Source organism: Ursus americanus, chromosome 14 (assembly GCF_024610735.1).
Source record: "Ursus americanus isolate L20-20 chromosome 14, mUrsAme1.1.p, whole genome shotgun sequence".
In the NCBI taxonomy this organism is placed as follows: Eukaryota; Metazoa; Chordata; class Mammalia; order Carnivora; family Ursidae; genus Ursus; species Ursus americanus.
In genome coordinates, this window is record NC_142140.1 from 32,176,561 (window position 1) to 32,196,242 (window position 19,682).

Consider the following 19,682-nt stretch of genomic DNA (forward strand, 5'->3'; position numbering starts at 1 on the left):
CCCCCTTCATTAACACTGAAAAACAAGTAAAAACTGTCAGAACCAACCTTGTTAGAATCAGGAAAAGGGCAATTTAAAAATGGTAGGACATCTTTGTGGCATTATTTACTCTTATCCCATCCCCTTCCCCAGTACAACAGAAGTCTTGAAGACATTAGCCTACATTCCTGGTGTGGGACCCTGATGTGTGGTTCCAGAGAGAACGGAGTAGACCTAAACCACAAATTACCTTGTCTATCTGTTCTAACTTGTCTGGGGCTACTTAAAGGACTGATGCAAGGCCCTTACCTCTGTTCACCCTAACTTGCAATTCACCCAAGCTCGAAAAGCAGAGACTGGCTGAAAAAGTGTAATTTATCTCAAGTGGTTCAACATAAGAAAGTCAATCAATGTATCATACCACATTAACAGAAAGACAAACCCCCACACAATCATGTCAATTGATACAGAAAAGGCACATGACAAAACCAACACCTTTTTATGATTAAAAGAAAAAGAAAGAAACATTCAGGAAGCTAGGATTAGAAAGGAACTTCCTAATATGATAAAGGAAACCCCACAGCTAACCTAATACTCAATGGTGAAAGAATGAAAGCTTTCTTCCTAAAATCAGGAGCATGAAAAGGAAGTCTGCTTTCACCACTGCTATGCAATGCTGTACTGGAAGTTCTAGCCAGACACAAGAAAAAGAAACAAAAGGCATCCAAATTGGAAAGGAAGAAGTAAACTATGTCTATTCACAGATGACATGATTCTATATATGGAAAAATCCCACAGAACCCAAAAGAAAGCTAGTAGAGCTAATAAACAAATTCCGCAAAGTTGCAGCTTACAAGACAAACACACAAAAAGAGTTGTGTTTCTACACATCAGCAATGAACAATCCAGGAAGGAAATTAAGACAGCAATTCCATTTATAAGAGCACCTAGGAATAATTTTTTTTTTAAAGATTTTATTTATTTGACAGAGATAGAGACAGCCAGCGAGAGAGGGAACACAAGCAGGGGGAGTGGGAGAGGAAGAAGCAGGCTCACAGCAGAGGAGCCTGATGTGGGGCTCGATCCCATAACGCCGGGATCATGCCCTGAGCCGAAGGCAGATGCCCAACCGCTGTGCCACCCAGGCGCCCCGTGCCACCCAGGCGCCCCCCTAGGAATAAATTTAACTAAAGAGGTAAAAGACTTACACATTGAAAACTACAAAATATTAAAGAAATAGAAAGGCATCCCATGTTCATGGATTGAAAGACTTAATACTGTTAAGGTGTCAATATTAACCAAAGTGATCTACAGATTTAATGCAACCCCTATTAAAATTCAAATCAGCCTTTATGCAGAAATGGAAAAGTCAATCCTCAAATTCATATGGAATCACAAGGGATCCAGAATAGGCAAAACAATCTTGAAAAAGAAGAACAAAGTTGGAGGATCCACACTTCCTAAATTCCAAAACTTACTATAAAACTACAGTAATCAAAGTGGTGTGGTATAAGCATAAGTACAAACACGCTTAAGTAAAAGTAAAATTAAGATTCCTGAAATAAAACTGTACATCTACATCCAACTGAATTTCAACAAAGGTGCCAAGACCAACCAATGGAAAAAGAATAGTCTCTTCAATAGACCTGGGACAACTGGATAACCACATGCAAAAAAATAAAGTTATTTTACCCCATATACAAAAATTAACTCAAAATGGATCAAAGACTTAATTATAAGAGCTAAAACCATTAAATTCTTTTCATCCTTTATTTCTTCAAAAAATTTTTCTGTTCCATTCTCTCCCTCTCTTTGCCTTCTGGTATTTTCATAACGTGCATGTTGGTACACTCGATGATGTCCCTTTGGTACTGTTTATTTGTCTTCATCTTTTTCTTTCTGGTTCTCAGACAGGGTATTTCAATGGCCCTATCTTCAAGTTTTTTTGATTCTTTCCTTTGCCTGCTCAAATATGCCACCAAACCTTCCACTGATTTTTATTTCAGCTATTGTACTTTTTATAATTTCTATCTCTCTGTTGATATTCCCCAATTGTTTAAACTTTGTTTCCTGATTTCCTTTAGTTCTTTGTCCATGTCTTCCTTCAGCAGTCTGAGCACATTTAAAGTAGTTAAACTCTTTGTCTAATAAGTCCATTGCCTCAGCTTCTTCAGGGATTTCTTTTTTCTCCTGTGAATGGGCCATAATTTCTATTTCTTTGTATGTTTTGTAATTTTTGTTGAAAATTGGACATCCTGAATGTTGTAATGTGGTAATTCTAGAAATTAGGTTCTCTCCTCTTTCTAGTGATTGCTATTAATTGATGAGGGATACAGTTGACTATTGTGAATTCCAAACTTTTTTTTTTTTTTTGCAAAGTCTATATTCCTTGTTGTGTGTTGTCATGGAAGTCTCTGTTCAGTTATTTCTGTGGTCAGCCAGAGTCCTGACAGAGATTTCCTTAAATGCCAGGATTCAGTCGGAAAGAAGAGTATTTTGTCTCTTTAAATTCCCTTGGCAGATGCCGGGGAAACCACTTTAGCCTATGGGGTTTGGAACAATGGCCAGTCTCTGTGCTCGGCAATCAAACCAGCAGTCAAAACATAAAACCACAATTTCTGAAGGAGAAGAAAGTCACATCAGGAACCACGGGCCACCCTACCACCAGCTGCCTGCCAGAAGGATGGGGGATAGAAAATGGTAGTCACTGTGCAAAACACCAAAATTCTCAGAAATTTACCAGCCTCTTTCTTCATTAAGCACTCCACTGGATACTGCAAGTGCTTGACTAGACTGAAGAATTCTAAAATAATTGCTTTGGACAGTTCATGCTAGCTTAATAGCTGTCTTGGTGAAAGAACCAATTTTTGGAGCTCCCTTCTCTGCCACTTTCCATGATGTCACCCCCATTAGCTCTATTTCAATCTATAAATTTTCTAGGGCCAAGTCAAACAAATCCCTAATCTATAATAATAGCTACTGTTTTTTTGACTGCCTGCTATGTGCAGGTACTTCTGATCCTCACAACAATCCTACCAAGTAAATATTACCATCTCCATTTCATAGAGTAAGAAACTGAGGCTCAGGTATATTAAGTAGCTTGCCATGGTCTCACAGCTACTGCAGATTTCACATTCTTATTCCTTTAAAACCTCCACACTGTCTTCCTCCTCTCTTACTTAGATTAAACACACTCTGGTCTTTGAGTACAAACTTATGAAATATCACTTTGTTTATGAAGTTTTCCTGAAGCAATCAGAATAGTAAGAATCAATTTCAACTCTAACTCTATCATTAAGGCAAATCATTTACTTGGCACCTGTCTTAGAGAGACTGCACATCCATAAAATCAAATGCAGAGCACCTCTACATTGAGAATAAGTTAAGAGAGTATGAATTAAGTACTAAAATCCTGAGAGGCTGCTGAAAAGAACAGTTAGGCACAGTTAGTTGCTAAGAAGGCACTTACAAGTGAGGGTGGTGATCTGAATGAAAGGCAAGGAGAAAGAGGAGGTGGAGGAGGAACAGGTATTGCAGTACATTTATATATAGTTAATACCCAGTCCTAGAGGGTAACAAAAACCAAACAGAGGAAGAAGTGGGGAAATGCAAGATAAAGTGAAGCTGTTAGAGGGCCTTCCACACTGTACTAAGGAGTTGAGGTTTCTTAAGAGAAGCCACTAAAGGATTTGATGAAAATATTGTTTTAGGGAGATTATTCTAACAGTTCTGATAACCTAGCAACTGTGTGTAGGATGATCTCCAGTGGGAGTAACTAGAAATAGGGAGATCCATGACTTATACATTTTTTGCCACCAACAATTTAGTTATTTCTTAGAATACACCATGAATGTTATATATGAATTTGTTTGTTTATATATTTTATATATGTTTTGTTTAAATAACCTTCTTGGCTTCCTGACTAGCAAAGAACTACATGTTTCAGAGGCTGAAATTTTTAAGTTGTGCCACTGAAGGGGGAAATACAAAGTTTTACTCATATACTACAGGAAAACACATAGAAAAGTGGCAAAATGTTCTCCACCAAAATAAAATCTCACATGTAACTAGAATGAACTTGTCCACCCAAAGGTCTTGCAAATGTTATGAATTTGCCAAGATTTTTTCCATTTCCCAGTGATATTCCAGATACATTCATTGTACAATAATTTCTTCTTATGGGAGACAGCTCAAAAAAAGAGAAAGAAGAGAAGAAAAAGTATTTCTCTATCTCCACACAGAAACAGAGAAGAGTATGAAGAACAAACACAGAGAAGGTGGAAGGAAAATTTTTTTTTAATTTAATGAGAACATTACAAAACATACAAAATAAAGCTAGAATGACTACATCCTTCTTAAATATGCAAATTGTGACAATTTTCACTGAGAATTCAGGACAAAGTAAATTAGATTTTTTGAAGCTCAGCAAGATACAAAATAAATATATCATCATATTAGTTTTGAGAGGTGAGGCTATTGAAAGCCTACACCAAATTCTAATCCAAAGGAGATTAACCTATTTCCCACATCATCCCAAAACTGATAGGTTGACAAGCAAATCCTGATTATTTTCTCCTCTCATGGTGTGTTAATCCCAGCAAGATGCATTTAACTTTGCCTCTCAGGCTCCTACTTAGAGTAATTGGTATTAAAAAACAGATACTGATCCCAAACTCAATTTTTTAGACCCCAAGAAGCCTCCAACTACCTCAAAGAACATCACTTTTTTTTTATTTCAATACTTAAAATAAGTGGGTATTGGGGCATCTGGGTGGCACAGCTGGTTAAGTGTCGACTCTTGGTTTCAGCTCAGGTATTAGTCTCAGGGTCATGAGACTGAGCCCCACATCAGGCTCCCCACTCAGCACAGAGTCTGCTTCCCTCCCCCTCCCCCCTACCTCCCCCATTCATGTTAGCTCTTTCTCTCTCTAAAATAAGTAAAATCTTTTAAAATATAAAATAAGTAGGTATTTATAAAAAATACCATGGGGGGTGCCTCGGTGGCTCAGTTTAGCATCTGCCTTCGGTTCAGGTCTTGATCCCAGGGTCCTGGGATCTAACCCCACATCTTCCAGCTCCCTGGTTCAGTGGGGAGTGTGCTTCTCCCTCACCTTCTGTTCCTCCCCCAACTCATGCTCACTCTATCTCAAATAAATAACATCTTTAAAAAAAAAACATGTTTTTTAGCACAGTAGAGATAGACCAAGGGGATACTGTGATATTTTAAATACACAATACTCTGACTATACTTTATAGGTCATTATTTTCCTCACAAAATGTTGCCTTAAAACATCCTGAGATCAGCTAAAACAACAAAATAACTGCACCTTCATTCTTTATCTCTGATAGAATAATAGCCTTGTTTGCCACAAAAGTAAACCACTGTGATCACATTTGTGGGAAATACTGAACAAGGTCACTAGGTGTAAAGGATGTAGTCTTATATTATTTAATAATGCACACAACAGGCTCAGTCTAAGGACAGTGACATTAATTTATATAGTCACTAAGAAGTGGGGTAGAGGAAGAAACTAAAAAAAAAAAGTTTCCATTAAAGACTGGCAAAACTGGCAAAATATAGGAATCTAGATTTTACTTAGAAACAAAAAAAAAAGGAAAGAAAGAAAGAAAGAAAGAAAGAAAGAAAGAAAGAAAGAAAGAAAGAAAGAAAACTGCCCACACATAAAACACTTTATTTGGCAAATTCAATGGAAATGTTAAAAGATAAAATAGCACATCTACCCCTCAAAAGAACATTCATAGCTTTTTACTTCGATTTTTATTTAAATATTTTATTTATTTATTTGTCAGAGAGAGAGTACAGGCAGGGGAGCAGCAGGCAGAGGGAGAAGCAGGCTCCATGCTGACTCCATCCCAGGACCCCAGGATCATGACCTGAGCCAAAGGCAGATACTTAACTGACTGAGCCACCCAGGCACCCTCATTTATAGTTTTAAAATGCTTACTAAGGTAACGAAAATAACCACGATGGCCTTTTCCATCCTTTAGACACAACCACTCAGACTGGCATACAATTTTTTTTAAGGCTTTATTTTTAAGTAATCTCTACACACAACATGGGGTTCAAACTCACAACCCCAAGATCAAAAGTCGCATGTTCTTCCAACTGAGCAGGTGCCCGGGCATATAATCATAATGTTTAGAACAACTTGGTCTTTAATCATGTCTCTTCATTTTTTAAAAAGATTTTCTTGATTTGAGACAGAGAGTGCAGAGAGAGCGAGCAAGCGAACACATGTGGGTGCAGGCACACACACACACACACACACACACACACGCACATACACGTGGTGGGGGGGCAGAAGAAGAGGGAGAAGCAGACTCCCCACAGAGCAGGGAGCCCAATGTGGGGCCTGAGCAGAAGGCAGACACGTAACTGGCTGAGCCACCCAGGTGCCCCTTGTCTCTTCATTTTTTGTGATAATTAACTCTTCCGGAGATTTATCTCCTCAAGGTTTTGACAATTCACACATTTGCAGATGAGTTCTTTAAAAATCATAATAATTCTACTTTGAAAGAGAAAGGAAAACAATTAAAGTCACTGAGTATTAAATGAATAAATAGAAATAATAAGAATGCAATTTATGGAACAATCATTTTGACTAAGATGGGAAATAATCCTGGGACCGAAGAAAATAAACCCGTTACAGGGTTGAGTATAACCCAGAGGCTCTTGTTTGTCTGCTGTCACATGACTCAGATGTTCAAACTCCATCTACTCCCAATATCCCTCATGACATCCATGCTCCTGAGGATGCGCAGGTAATGCCTCAGTTAAGAGTTATTAATTCCTTTTTTATTTTCAACTGAAATTTAGCATCACATTCAAATTCAACCTCCATTTATGACTTAAATACAAGGCCTAAAATATTTTTCCCTAGGAAACTTTTAGGGCCAAAGTGAAGTTTACTTTGAAAAGGATCATTGATTTCTTTCACTACCATGAAAGGTAACATGCTTATATTCAGAATTCAGCTATATAGAAATTTCAACTACAGAGCAAAGCCAAACAAAGAAGAGTTCACTGTTCAATAGTGTCAAAAGGATACCATATAATATAAAATAATCACAGGTTTCTGAGAGCTTACCATGTGCTCGGATAAACTACTTCCTATGCATTCTTTCACTTAATCTTTACAACAATCTTATAGACATACATGTTTTATTATCCCTATACTACAGATAAATTAGAACTAAAAGAGGTTAAAAAGGGCCTCCCAAGCTAGTAACTGGGAGAGATGTACATTTTAAACTCTTTGACCTCAACCATTCAGCTATGTACTTATGTTTGTCTGGTAATTTCATATCCGATATCCAATATTTCTCCCAACCACCCTGTGAAATAAGAATGCTTTTGATCATTTTATAGATCAGCAAATCGAGGCTGACACACAAGCCTATCTATACTTAAAATGGAGAAAACAAAACAGTAATTAGGTTTTATGATACCAAATCATCATGACAGGTAAACTTTTAAAATTTCTTTCAAAAATGACATTTGCTACCTATTGTCACCTACTTAACAAACAATCCTAATAAATTATGACTCCCAGCTTCTGTGTCCGTGGAGATTAAAGAGAACAAGCATTAGCCTATACCAGGGACTATGCCAGGTACTTTACACACATTATCTCATCCAAACTTCAGAACACTATGATATAAGCAGTATCCCACATGATCAGACAGGATCAGGAGTTAAATCATATGCCCAAGGATTACACAGAAAGTAAGAACAGCAAAAAAGCTCTACTAGACTCCTCTTCACTATGGCAAATTCTGTGGAGATGAGGATCAGTGGTATCCCTTTTTCTCAGTGATATCCCTAGACATTAACAAAATGTCTGCTGAATAAATACCAAATAGAATTTTTTAAAAAGATTTATTTATTTATTTGAGAGCAAGAGCCAGAGAGAGAGAGAGCATGAGCAACCAGGAGGGGCAGGAGGAGAGGGAGAGAATCTCAAGCAGACCCTGTGCTGAGGTGGAACCCAACAAGGGGCTTGATGTGGGGCTCGATCTCATGACCCTCAGATTAGGACCTGAGCAGAAACCAAGAGTCGGGGGCGCCTGGGTAGCGCAGTCGTTAAGCGTCTGCCTTCGGCTCAGGGCGTGATCCCGGCATTCCGGGATCGAGTCCCACATCGGGCTCCTCCGCTGGGAGCCTGCTTCTTCCTCTCCCACTCCCCCTGCTTGTGTTCCCTTTCTCTCTGGCTGTCTCTCTGTCACATAAATAAATAAAATCTTAAAAAAAAAAAAAAAAAAAGAAACCAAGAGTCGGAGGCTCAACTGACTGCGCCACCCATGAGCCCCAACACCAAACTGTATTTTAAATAAATATTTCATGAGTGTAATATTTACAACCCAGACTCATTAATAATAGAATAAATGTGACTATCAGAAGCCACTTAGCACACATACAAAACAGTAAAAATAACAAATACTATTAGTAATAATAAATTATTCCAATAACCCCATAAGACATCTAATATGTGACCAATTCCTACGAATTGTGATTCAGAACAATCTCTCCCTGCCTTTTCCTGCTCACTACCGTCCCTCTAACCCAGGCCCATAACCGCTGCCAGGATGAAGACGAGGATACCACACTCTCCGTCCTTCACATTGATGCTAGAGGTATTTCCTAAAATGCAAACTTGATCACTTTGTTTCCCTCTATAAAAGGGGTGTTGACTGTCTACTGTCTTCAAAATCAAATCTAAGAGCTGTGATAACTTTCAAAATGACATTGATCACTCTATCTAACCTGATCTTCCACTCTCCCTAAAAGTATCATACATTCCAGGGGTGCCTGGCTGGCTCAGTCGGTAGAGCATGTGACTTTTGATCTAAGAGTAGTGAGTTCAAGCCCCACACTGGATGTGGAACCTACTTAAAAAAAAAAAAGTATTATCCGTTCCAGCCTTGCTTAACTACTAGCAATTCCGCACACAAGCCCCAAGCCTCCGTCTGTTTGCTTATGCTGTTCTTGGACCTGAAGAGCCCTTGCTTCCACCTACCCACACTCTTCACTTGTTAAAAGCCTCCTTTTCTTTCTGAAGCCCAGTTTAAACACTCTAACAAATAAGATTTCTCTCTCAGATAACATTTCTCACTAAATAAACACCTAAATTAGAGACTCAAGGCTTTATTCTAAGTTAAGCAGCTAACTCCCAAACCTTCATGTCCAAATCACACTTGGAATAATAGCACTATTTTCCCATCTTTTCTAACTTGTAATATTCATTGCCTGTCAGAAAGTTCCCAAAGGCACAAGTCACAAATGATTTTTTAAAATGTAGAACAAATACATTAAATAATTCATACTCTACAATGGAAGCTAAAAAGTTTTAACATAGGATAGGCCAAACTGTATTACATCCAAATAACAACATGCTATATAAAACAGAGCATACATTGAAGATCTGAACTCCACTTCTATCACCTTCTAACTTACTGTGTGACCCTGAGTATTAGTGTTACTTAACCTTTCCGAGACACCTTTTAGTTATAAAAAGGCACTTCTAAAAAATCCCTATTTATAAATTGAGGATATCAGTACCTAGCTCAGAGTGTTTGCTATAAAGGTTAAATTATGCTAAGCATGTAAAGCACTAAGCACAGTATTTGTACACACTAAACAAACGGGAGAAAAAAATACATATATAAAACACTGTCAACCAGCCAGATCAGTTCTGATAATTATAGATTAATATACCACATTAAATCATATTTAAGCTATAAAAAATAAACAAATGGCAACTATTACTATTAAATCCACAGAATATGCAAAAATATGTAGTCATTTTGACTTTCTTTAGTCAAAGGAACTGATGGAAGACTTTCCTTTATTGGTTCAAGTTCTTAAAAATAAAGTTTTTTGCCAACTAATTAAATAGTAAACAGCTGATAGAGATATAAATAGATCAGTAACAGCTGAACTCTAACACATACAGGTGTTAAAAATAGAATGTCATTGCCCCATTACACGTGAATATTACCATAAATAACCACAACCTGTGCACAGAAGGAAAGGAGCTAAACCTTTGTCTTACAGCGCAAACTAAAAACATTTTACAAAAAATGTAAAACACATACACAATATGGATCAGGGAATTCCTTAATCAATGTTAAATCAAAATGAAATTATGATTCTCAGGTAAATGTAAATACACTTAGAAAATATTACATAGATTAGCAATCTACATACAGTTCAACTAACATTGTGAGCCAACTTATGAATAAATTAAGCCACAAGATATTTATCAGATGCCATAATTCCATTTCTAAACAAGAGCCCTACCATACTCCTGGTCCTCAGTGACAGGGCTGGAAGCAGAGTCAAATCACAGAACAACACAAATATAAGGCTGTAACTCACTCAGTGCAAAACTCAAATTGCCATTTGGACACCCTTTAAACTACCGGAGAGGAGAGAGAGATCTCCCCATTTACACCCTCATAAACTATTTGAATTTTCTGTTTAAAGGGGGAGTGGGTGCCCAGATGGCTCAGTCACTTGAGCGTCTGACTCTTGATCTCAGGGTCATGGGACTGAGCCCCACATCTGGCTCTGCACTCAGCTGGGAGTCTGCCTGGGATTCTCTCTCTCCCTCTCCTTCTGTCCCTCTCCCTGCACCCCCCCCCCCCCGCCTCACGTTTTCTCTCTCAAATAAATAAAAATCTCTTTAAAAAATAAAGAGAGAGAGAAAGAGATATATGGGAAGGGGTAAATAAGCACGTAACTCCAAAATTCTCAAAAGACCTAAAAGTTCAGGAAGATGGCCAATTAACAGAGTGGTCAATATCAGTTTGGCAAAAATTAAAACTAGTGTTATACTTGGCTCTGGCAAGAATGTGAAGAAACAGCAGTCTCACATACTGGGCATGAGAATATAAACTGCTATGTTTTTGGGAAATAATTCAGCAATACCTGTGAAGATATTTAATGCTTATACTCTTTAATTCCACATCCAGAAATCTAACCTATAGAAACACTGAAATATTCACACACACATATACAATGGCAAATGCATAAGCAATGGCAAAATCACTAGGCAAGGTTAACAGAAGTTAAAAACTAGAAACAGCTAACGCCTAACCAAACTACATTATGCTGATCTGATGAAATATCAGACATCACAATCACAATACCAAAATCATCAAAAAATGAAGTAGAGTTATTGGTACTAAAATTAAAATATATCATGATATACAGTGATCCCTTTTTTAAAAAAATGATATATATTTTAACAAAAAGAATGATATATACTATATAGATTCTAATGGTAATACACCATTATAAAATAAAAATCTGAAAGAATGTATATAAAACGTTCACAGTGCTTATCTCCACAAAAAGAAATCCTAAATAGTTAAACTTTAAAATTAAGAAAGATATAAAATTTTATTAAATAAGCCTAGCAAATTTTCAATTCCACATCATAGTCATTTAGTGGAAGACAGTGAAAGGACGATGAAAAGAAGGAAAAAAAAACAGGGATACAAACTTAACTACACGAGAGAAAAACATACAAAAACAGAATCTGCTAGAAAGAAAAGAGGTAAACAATCAAGGGAGATGAAAGAGGAAAGAAGTTCAATAAATTCAAAAGGGTTAGTAAACTAGTCATCATCTTGCACAAGTGAAGAACAGACTTCAGAGGTAAAATCACTGACTTTTGAACTATACTTAAAAGTTTTTGCAGCTCACTTCCTTTTGTTCTTTCTTATTACAGGATTCAATTCTGAATGGAATAGCTTCAGCAACCCATCAGAATTCTTTACTGGGGGAATTCAAACTAAGAGACTTGGTAAAACTATGGTCTTCGGGATTCTTGCCCTTAAAATAAGTGTTGTAAAACTGAAAAAGCATAACATTAACCTTTTACACAACACAGCACTTACAGGAAATGCAATTTGTACATCACAAGATTTCCTGACAGATCGGGTGTACAATATGAAAGAAAGGAGTCAAGAGCAATACCAAAGTTTTTATCCCAAGCAACTTAGAAGGATGCAGTTGCTTCTATGTGAGCTGGAAGGGCTGACGGTGAGGGGTTTTGCTTTTTGTTTCTTGTTTTTGTTTTTTTATTGAGGTTGAAGGAAGGGATAGAACTCTGGCTCTGGACATATTAAATCTGAGGTATCGGCTGGACATCAGGTGGAAATGTCAAAAAAACAGTTGGACATGAGCTTAGAGCTTGGGGAAGAAGTCTGAGCTTGAGATAAAAATTTTATTATCATCAGCAAATACAAAGAATTTAAAGTCAAGAGACAGGATGAAATCACCAAGACAGCAAGAAGACAGACAAGAAGGCCAAGGACAGAGCTTTGGAGCAGTCCAAAATTTACAGTCAGAGAGAAAAAGACCAAGCAAAGGAAATGTAAAAGTTGGCCAGTGAAATATGAGAAGAATCAAGGGAAAGTGGTGTGTCCCCAAAGCTATGGGAATGATGTTTTCCAAGAACGTGGGAGAAATCAACTACGTCAAATAATGCTGAAAAATCAAGTAAGATAAAAAACCAAAAACTGAATACTGGAAAAGCAACCCGGAAGCCACTGATGACCTTGACAAGAACTATATGGAAGTAGCAGTGAATGAAAGCTTGATCGGAAAGGGGCACCTGGGTGGCTCAGTAGGTTAAGCATCTGACTCTTGACTTCAGCTCAGGTCATGATCTCAGGGTTGTGAGATCGAGCCCCATGTTGGGCTCCATGCTGGGCATGGAGCCTGCTTAAGATTCTCTCTCTCCCTCTCCCTCCACCCCTCCACCCCTCCACCCACCTCTCTCTCTCTCTTTCCCTCTCTTAAAAAAAAAAAAAGGAAAAGAAAGGAAAGGAAAGGAAAGGAAAGGAAAGGAAAGGAAAGGAAAGGAAAGGAAAAGAAAGCCTTATCAGAATGATTCAAGAGAAAATGAATGAGAGGGATGAGAAACCACACAAATAGACAAATCTTTTAAGAAGTTTTGCTCTAGGGGTGCCTGGGTAGCTCAGATGTTAAGTGTCTGCCTTTGTCTCAGGTCATGATCTTCGGGTCCTGGGATGGAGCCCTGTGTCAGACTCCCTCCTCGGTCGAGAGTCTGCTTGTCCCTCTCCCTCTGCCTGTCCCCTCTGTGCGCTCTCTCTCTCTCAAATGAATAAATAAAATCTTTTTTTTTTTTTTAAAAAGAGGTTTGCTCTAAAGGGAAGCAAAGAAATGAGCATGCACAGCCAGGAAAACCATGAACAAAAAAGGCAATCTACTGAATGACAAAATATTTGCAAATCATTTATCTAATAAGGGGTAAATATCCAAAATATATAAAGAACTCATCCAACACAAGATGAAAGAAAGAAAGAAAGAAAGAAAGAAAGAAAGAAAGAAAGAAAGAAAGAAAGAATCTGATTAAAAAATGGGCAGAGGATCTCAACAGACATTTTTCCAAAGAAGACATACAGATGTCTAACAGGTACATGAGAAGATGCTCAACATCACTAATCATCAGGGAAATATAAATCAAAACCGCAACGAGGTATCACCTCATACCTGTTGGAATGGCTATTATCAAAAAGTCAAGAAATAAAGTGTTGGTAAGGATGCAGAGAAAACAGATCCCTGTGCACTTTGGTGGGAATGTGAACTGGTGGAACAACTACGGAAAATGGTCTGGAGGTTCCTCAAAAAAACTAAAAAGAGAACTACCGTATGATCCAGGAATTCCACTTCTGGGTATCTGCCTGAGAAAAACGAAAACACTAACTCAAAAAGATATATGTACCCCCATTTTCACTGTAGCGTTATTTATAATAGCCAAGGTATGGAGACAACCTAAGTGTCCACTGGTGGATGAATGGATAAAGAAAAAGTGATACACACACACACACACACACACACACACACACACATATACATATATACACATACCATGGAATATTATTCAGCCGTTAAAAGAACAAAATCTTGTCATTAGTGACAACATAGACCGACCTTGAGGGCATTATGCTAAGTGAAATAAATCAGAGAAAGACAAATACCATATGATTTCACTCACATGTGGGATCTTAAACCAAAAAAAAAAACAAAAACAAGCTCATAGATAGAACAGACTGGCGGTTGCTAGAGGCAGGGGTTAGGGTCAGGAGAAATGGGTGAAGGGTGTCAAAACATATAAAATTCTGGTTATAAAATAAATATGTCACAGGGATGTAATGTACAGCATAGTGACTATGGTTAATAATCCTGTATTGTAGGGTCGCCTGGGTGGCACAGCGGTTAAGCGTCTGCCTTCGGCTCAGCGAGTGATCCCGGCATTCCGGGATCGAGCCCCACATCAGGCTCGATAAATAAATAAAATAAGATTTTATTTATTCATTTGACAGAGATAGAGACAGCCAGCGAGAGAGGGAACACAGGCAGGGGGAGTGGGAAAGGAAGAAGCAGGCTCATAGCGGAGGAGCCTGATGTGGGGCTCGATCCCGGAACACCGGGATCACGCCCTGAGCCAAAAGCAGACGCTTAACCGCTGTGCCACCCAGGCACCCCTCTTAAGAGTTCTTATAACAAGAAAAAAATTCTGTAACTATGTATGATGATGGATGTTATCTGGACTTATTGTGGTGATCACTTCCCAATATATAAAAATACTGACTCATCATGTTGCATACCTGAACCTAATATAATGTTTTATATCAATTATACCTCAATAAAAAATTTTATCAAAAAAATGATCAATAGCTAGAAGAGAAAGTGAAGTCAAGATAATTTTTTCTTTAAATAAAAGAAAAATCACAGTTTCCTATACTAACAGGAATGATCCAGTAGAGAGGAAGGACACTTGGAAGGGCTCCCTGAGGATTCAGAAGTGGCTTCCTAAAGAAGCTGTCCATCCTGAGTCATGAAGGTGGACTAAGAGTGAGTCAAGAGAGTAGAGAAGGGATTGAAACACAGTGAGCAAAAAGAGGTAAGAAACAACATGGGGTGGGGGTGGGGGAGACTGAGGAGGGGACCTGGCATGTGAAGTACAGGACTGAGGCTGGAGAGGTAAGCAGTCACCAAGCTTTTTAAGACATATATAGCAGAACAACCTTTATTGTATGATGACAGAGGACTTGCCACTATAGGATTTAGGAAGGAAAGTACTGAGATCAAAATGACATTGCACATGGGGAGGGGATAGTTTGAGGGGTACTAGAGTGAAGGCAGGGAACCCAGTTATGAGGCTACTAAAATAAAGAAATAACAAGGTTCTTACCTACAGTAGCGTCAGTAGTAAAAGGGGTTTAGTGATAGATCCTATTGGTTCAGTGTTGAAGGTAGCAGTTTCTAGCGTGGGTTACTAGGCAGATGATAATGCCATTATCTGTATTTGGAAATATTTGGGGGGGGAGAGTGAATGATTCATTTCACTTTGGGGTCTACTGCTTTTGGAGTCTTTATAGGACATCCAAGTGAGTCAATGTAAGCAGGCAGAAGATAGAAAACTCGGACCTTCAGGCTCAAGATATCTGAAAGGCATCAGCATTTGAGTGGTTATTAAAATTATTATGATGTATGAGATGATCCAAAAGTAACAATTACAGGGAAAACAATGACTGAACTTTAAGGCACACAAGCATTTAAGGAGAAATTAGTGAAGAAAATGCTTGAAGGGATATCAGATAGGACAGTCAGAAAGGTATAAGAAAAATCAGGGAAAGAAACCTCCAAGACACCAGGGAAACAGACCTCTCCCAGTGTAACAAGAAATGCTGTAAGTGACCTAAATAAGCTGGCAGAAATCAGAGATCAAGAAGTCGAATCACATAACAGTCTGAACTTTTCAATTCTGTTGCATTAATTTTTCAAAAATTAATAGAACCTACAGGGCCTTCTCTTCCTGAGATCCTTAAGTAGTCAAGTCAATTTGAGTGAAACGCCTGAAGAGACTAAGCACAGCTACGCCACTACCTACAGGAAGAGACTATTTCCAGTTGTAGTAGAAGTGTATTTGTGGTTGTTCTATATACAGAAAATTGGTAATATATTTCTTAATAAACCAAAATCACTGTCAAGCATAATAAAATGATTAAGAATTTTTTGCTTTTTATCATTCCTAATTTCTTGATTGTTACACATTACCTATGACTTCACATAAGCTCAACTAACAATATAAAAATCTTACAGCCTTATATAACAAGGAAAAGTATTTATAAACATAGATGATGTAGAAACCTATGATGTTAGAAATTAGGGAAAAATATTATCAATGCAATAAAAACCTACCAGAAATGTAAAGAGTTTTTGATGTTGGAAGAAAAAAAGATAACTTGAAAGACGCACGGGGAAAATAAATAGAGCAAGGATCAATTTCCATTTCTTGATTTTATCACTTTTAGGCAGACAATTTGTCAAACTAAAAAATCACTGATTGTTGGATAACTGTACTGTAGTGTACTAACTTCGAGTGACACAAGTGTTTGGTCCCACCTAAACAGAAGAACACCACAAGGAACTTTAAAAAAAAAAAATCAACGGGAAGCATATTTTCATATGAGCGCCTAAAGCAAAATCAGTAAAATGCAGCAAGAACTGACGGATTTACTCCAAAGGGAAAGTTTATAGCATTTTCTCTTAGAGTGGGGTGGGGAACTCCCAAGGTGTGAGTCATTGGATTAAAGTCATTGGATTAAAGAACACTGGATTTAGCCAAAGCTATAAAAGCAGGATTCAGACTACAACAGAGCAAACATGCGCTCTTCTGGGCCAGAAAGAAAAAAAGCTATGTTGGGTTAGTGCTTCCAGAGTTGGAATGAGTCACAGACACAGTGGAGAGGAAAGCACAACCAGACTCAACTTCAGCACATGGGGAAAATCTGCAGCTGTTTTCTTATCTTTTGATTTATTCCCTTCCTTAGTAATTTACTATTAAAAACTTTCAATTACATTCAAGGAAGCTAAAATGAAAGTTGCCTCAGAATCTTACTATTCCAAAGATCTGAACAGGCTGGTCATGTTGCTTTGCACACGAACTAGGTCAATGTAGGAAGCAACATCACTACCATAACCTTTCTACTACTAACAATTTTGCTAACTTAATATAACCTATTTGTAAAATATTTATTTCTGTGATCACTAGCAAGAATGAATGTTTCTTTGCTACGTATATTTATCTCGAATGAACAGGCTGCTTTTTCGTTGGCCTGTTGATCTACAATAGTCTTGATGGCCTTCTTTTATGTTAAAAAGGGCATTTTGGGGCACCTGGGTGGCTCAGTCATTAAGCGTCTGCCTTCGGCTCAGGGCGTGATCCCAGAGTCCTGGGATCAAGCCCCGCATCAGGCTCCTCCGCTGGGAGTCTGCTTCTTCCTCTCCCACTCCCCCTGCTTGTGTTCCCTCTCTGGCTGGCTGTCTCTCTGTTAAATAAATAAATAAATAAATAAATAAATAAATAAATAAATAAATAAATAAATAAATAAAATAAATAATCTTTTAAAAAAGGGGCATTTTATGTGTTCCATATTTTCATTTTTCTCTCATAATGAATGCAAATGATGTCCCATTTCCATTTTTCTCATTTTTCATGGAACCAAAGTTCTCAATGTTTATTTAGATGCCCACTGATTTTATTTGCCTTCACTTGGCTTTAGGCTCTGGTAGCTGCTTATCTACCAAAAAATCCAGAAGTGGTTTCCATTATTACACAGTCATTAAAAGGTGGATTGTTGCTGTAGATATGTCTTAATTCTTCTAAAATTGGTTCATAATCAACTGCTGCAAACTGGACTGTGTTTTTAATTTCTTTACCCACCTCAACATCAGTTTCCTTTAATTCTTCAACACTGACAGTACTGCTGTCTACTATTCTATCTTTGAGAAGCATAATGAGGTCACTCTTCTTGAATTTCTTCTTGTGTATGATAACTGACTCCAGGATCACTCATACAGTGTCCTTGATATTGGTGAGTCTACAGCTCCATCAGCATGGGCCCCTTTACAGATCTATAATAGGCAGCTGCAATCTTTGTTGCTTCCTGGACACATAGAACATACATTCCATCTGCTCTTAGCCCAGGAATAAAATTGTCTCTCTTGTAGTAATCAGTGCTAGCTGCTGCTCTCTCACCAGATGCTCCCATTCCATAGCAGCTATTCTTACAGATGAAAATAAATGGTGATTTCCATAAAACTGCCATATTGTAATTTTCAAATACAAAGTCAAGCAGAACTCCTCTTTTCCATTGTATTTATAGGCCAGACCAATACCAGCACCCAGGGGGACCAGATCTCTGACCATGCCATTGCCCCAGTAGCAGTTCTTGGTGTACATGTGCATTGATCCATCCTTTTCTTTAGTACAAGCTTCTCTTTGTCTTGTAAACTCTACAGATTTCTGGGACAGGAAGTCCACAAGTAAAGGTAAAGCAGTGAGCCCAGTAAGGCTGAGATGAGACGGTCCATGATATTTATCCAATCTCAAGTTTTAAATATTTATTTATTTATTTGTTTTATCTGAGAGAGAGAGAACGCGAGTGCGTGAGCACACCAGCAGGGAAAGGGGCAAACGGAGAGGGAGAGAGAGACTCTCAAGCACACTCCACACTGAGTGTGGAGCCCGACTCGGGGCTCAATCCCACAATTGTGAGATTATGACCTGAGCCAAAACAAAGAGTCAGACGTTTAACTGAACTGAGCCACCCAGGTGCCCCAACAATCCACCTTTTAAAGTTTATGGTGCAAGGGGCGTCTGGGTGGCTTAGTCTGCCTTTGGCTCAGGTCATGATCCCAGGGTTCTGGGATTGAGTACCACATCGGGCTCCCTGCTCAGCAGGGAGCCTGCCTATCTCTCTCCATCTGCTTCTCCCCCCACTCATACTCGCTTGCTCTCTCTCAAATAAAAATCTTTTAAAAAAATAAATATGGAGGGAGAAATATAAACACTATGTAATTAACATGAACCAAGTAGCAGAAGTTACAAAAGTATACACTTGGGGAATTTGGAGGCATTGAGTTAAATCTCAGGGAAGACAGAGTAAGACACTTGACATGTAGGGTGGTAACTCTCTCATATCTCACAAAGAACTCATCCTAAAATAAAATCAATCCCTAAGGCGAAAAGAACTCTCCCCTCTTCCTTCAGTGAGTCACAAAGCTGTCTCGAGCTGATTGTCTATCAAAATACAGCACTTTTCTCCTGCTATGGGAATTAGCTAGGTATGTTTTATAAACAAAAGTCATTATAATTAGAGGAAAATATCCTCTAATATCTGTTTTAAGTAACAAACTGCATCCCTTAACTGTGGAAGTCAAATTCTTGCCTTTTGCTTCCTGGCAATGTTACTCAACTAATTTGTTCTCTAACACAGAATTAATAATGACCTTTGTAGTGGGCTGCCTACTACAGCTACAACCGTGCAGAGAAGGGGAGAGCTTCTAAAGATGTAAGAATAAATGTATTAAAATATAACTCATTCTTATCCCCAGTATGAAAAAAATGTAATCATCTTCATTATCACTGCCATTATAAACTGAGGTACCATACAGTGACTTGCTCACAGACAAAAATTTCCAAAAATTTTGCTCACAGAGTTCCAAAATGCATTTCCTGTTCATTCGAGATAAATATACGTAGCAAAGAAACATTCATTCTTGCTAGTGATCACAGAAATAAATATTTTACAAATAGGTTATATTAAGTTAGCAAAATTGATAGTGGTAGAGTCACTAT

The 19,682-nt window shown here is 38.0% G+C and overlaps 1 protein-coding gene and 1 pseudogene across 40 annotated transcripts in view; both read right to left on the reverse strand.

Annotated features, from left to right (window-relative positions):
* Window positions 1-19,682, reverse strand: part of SLMAP (sarcolemma associated protein) — a 142,775-nt gene that overhangs the window by 87,786 nt on the left and 35,307 nt on the right. The window lies entirely within an intron of this gene.
* Window positions 14,409-19,682, reverse strand: part of LOC148108933 (pyruvate dehydrogenase E1 component subunit alpha, mitochondrial-like) — a 39,808-nt pseudogene continuing 34,534 nt past the window's right edge.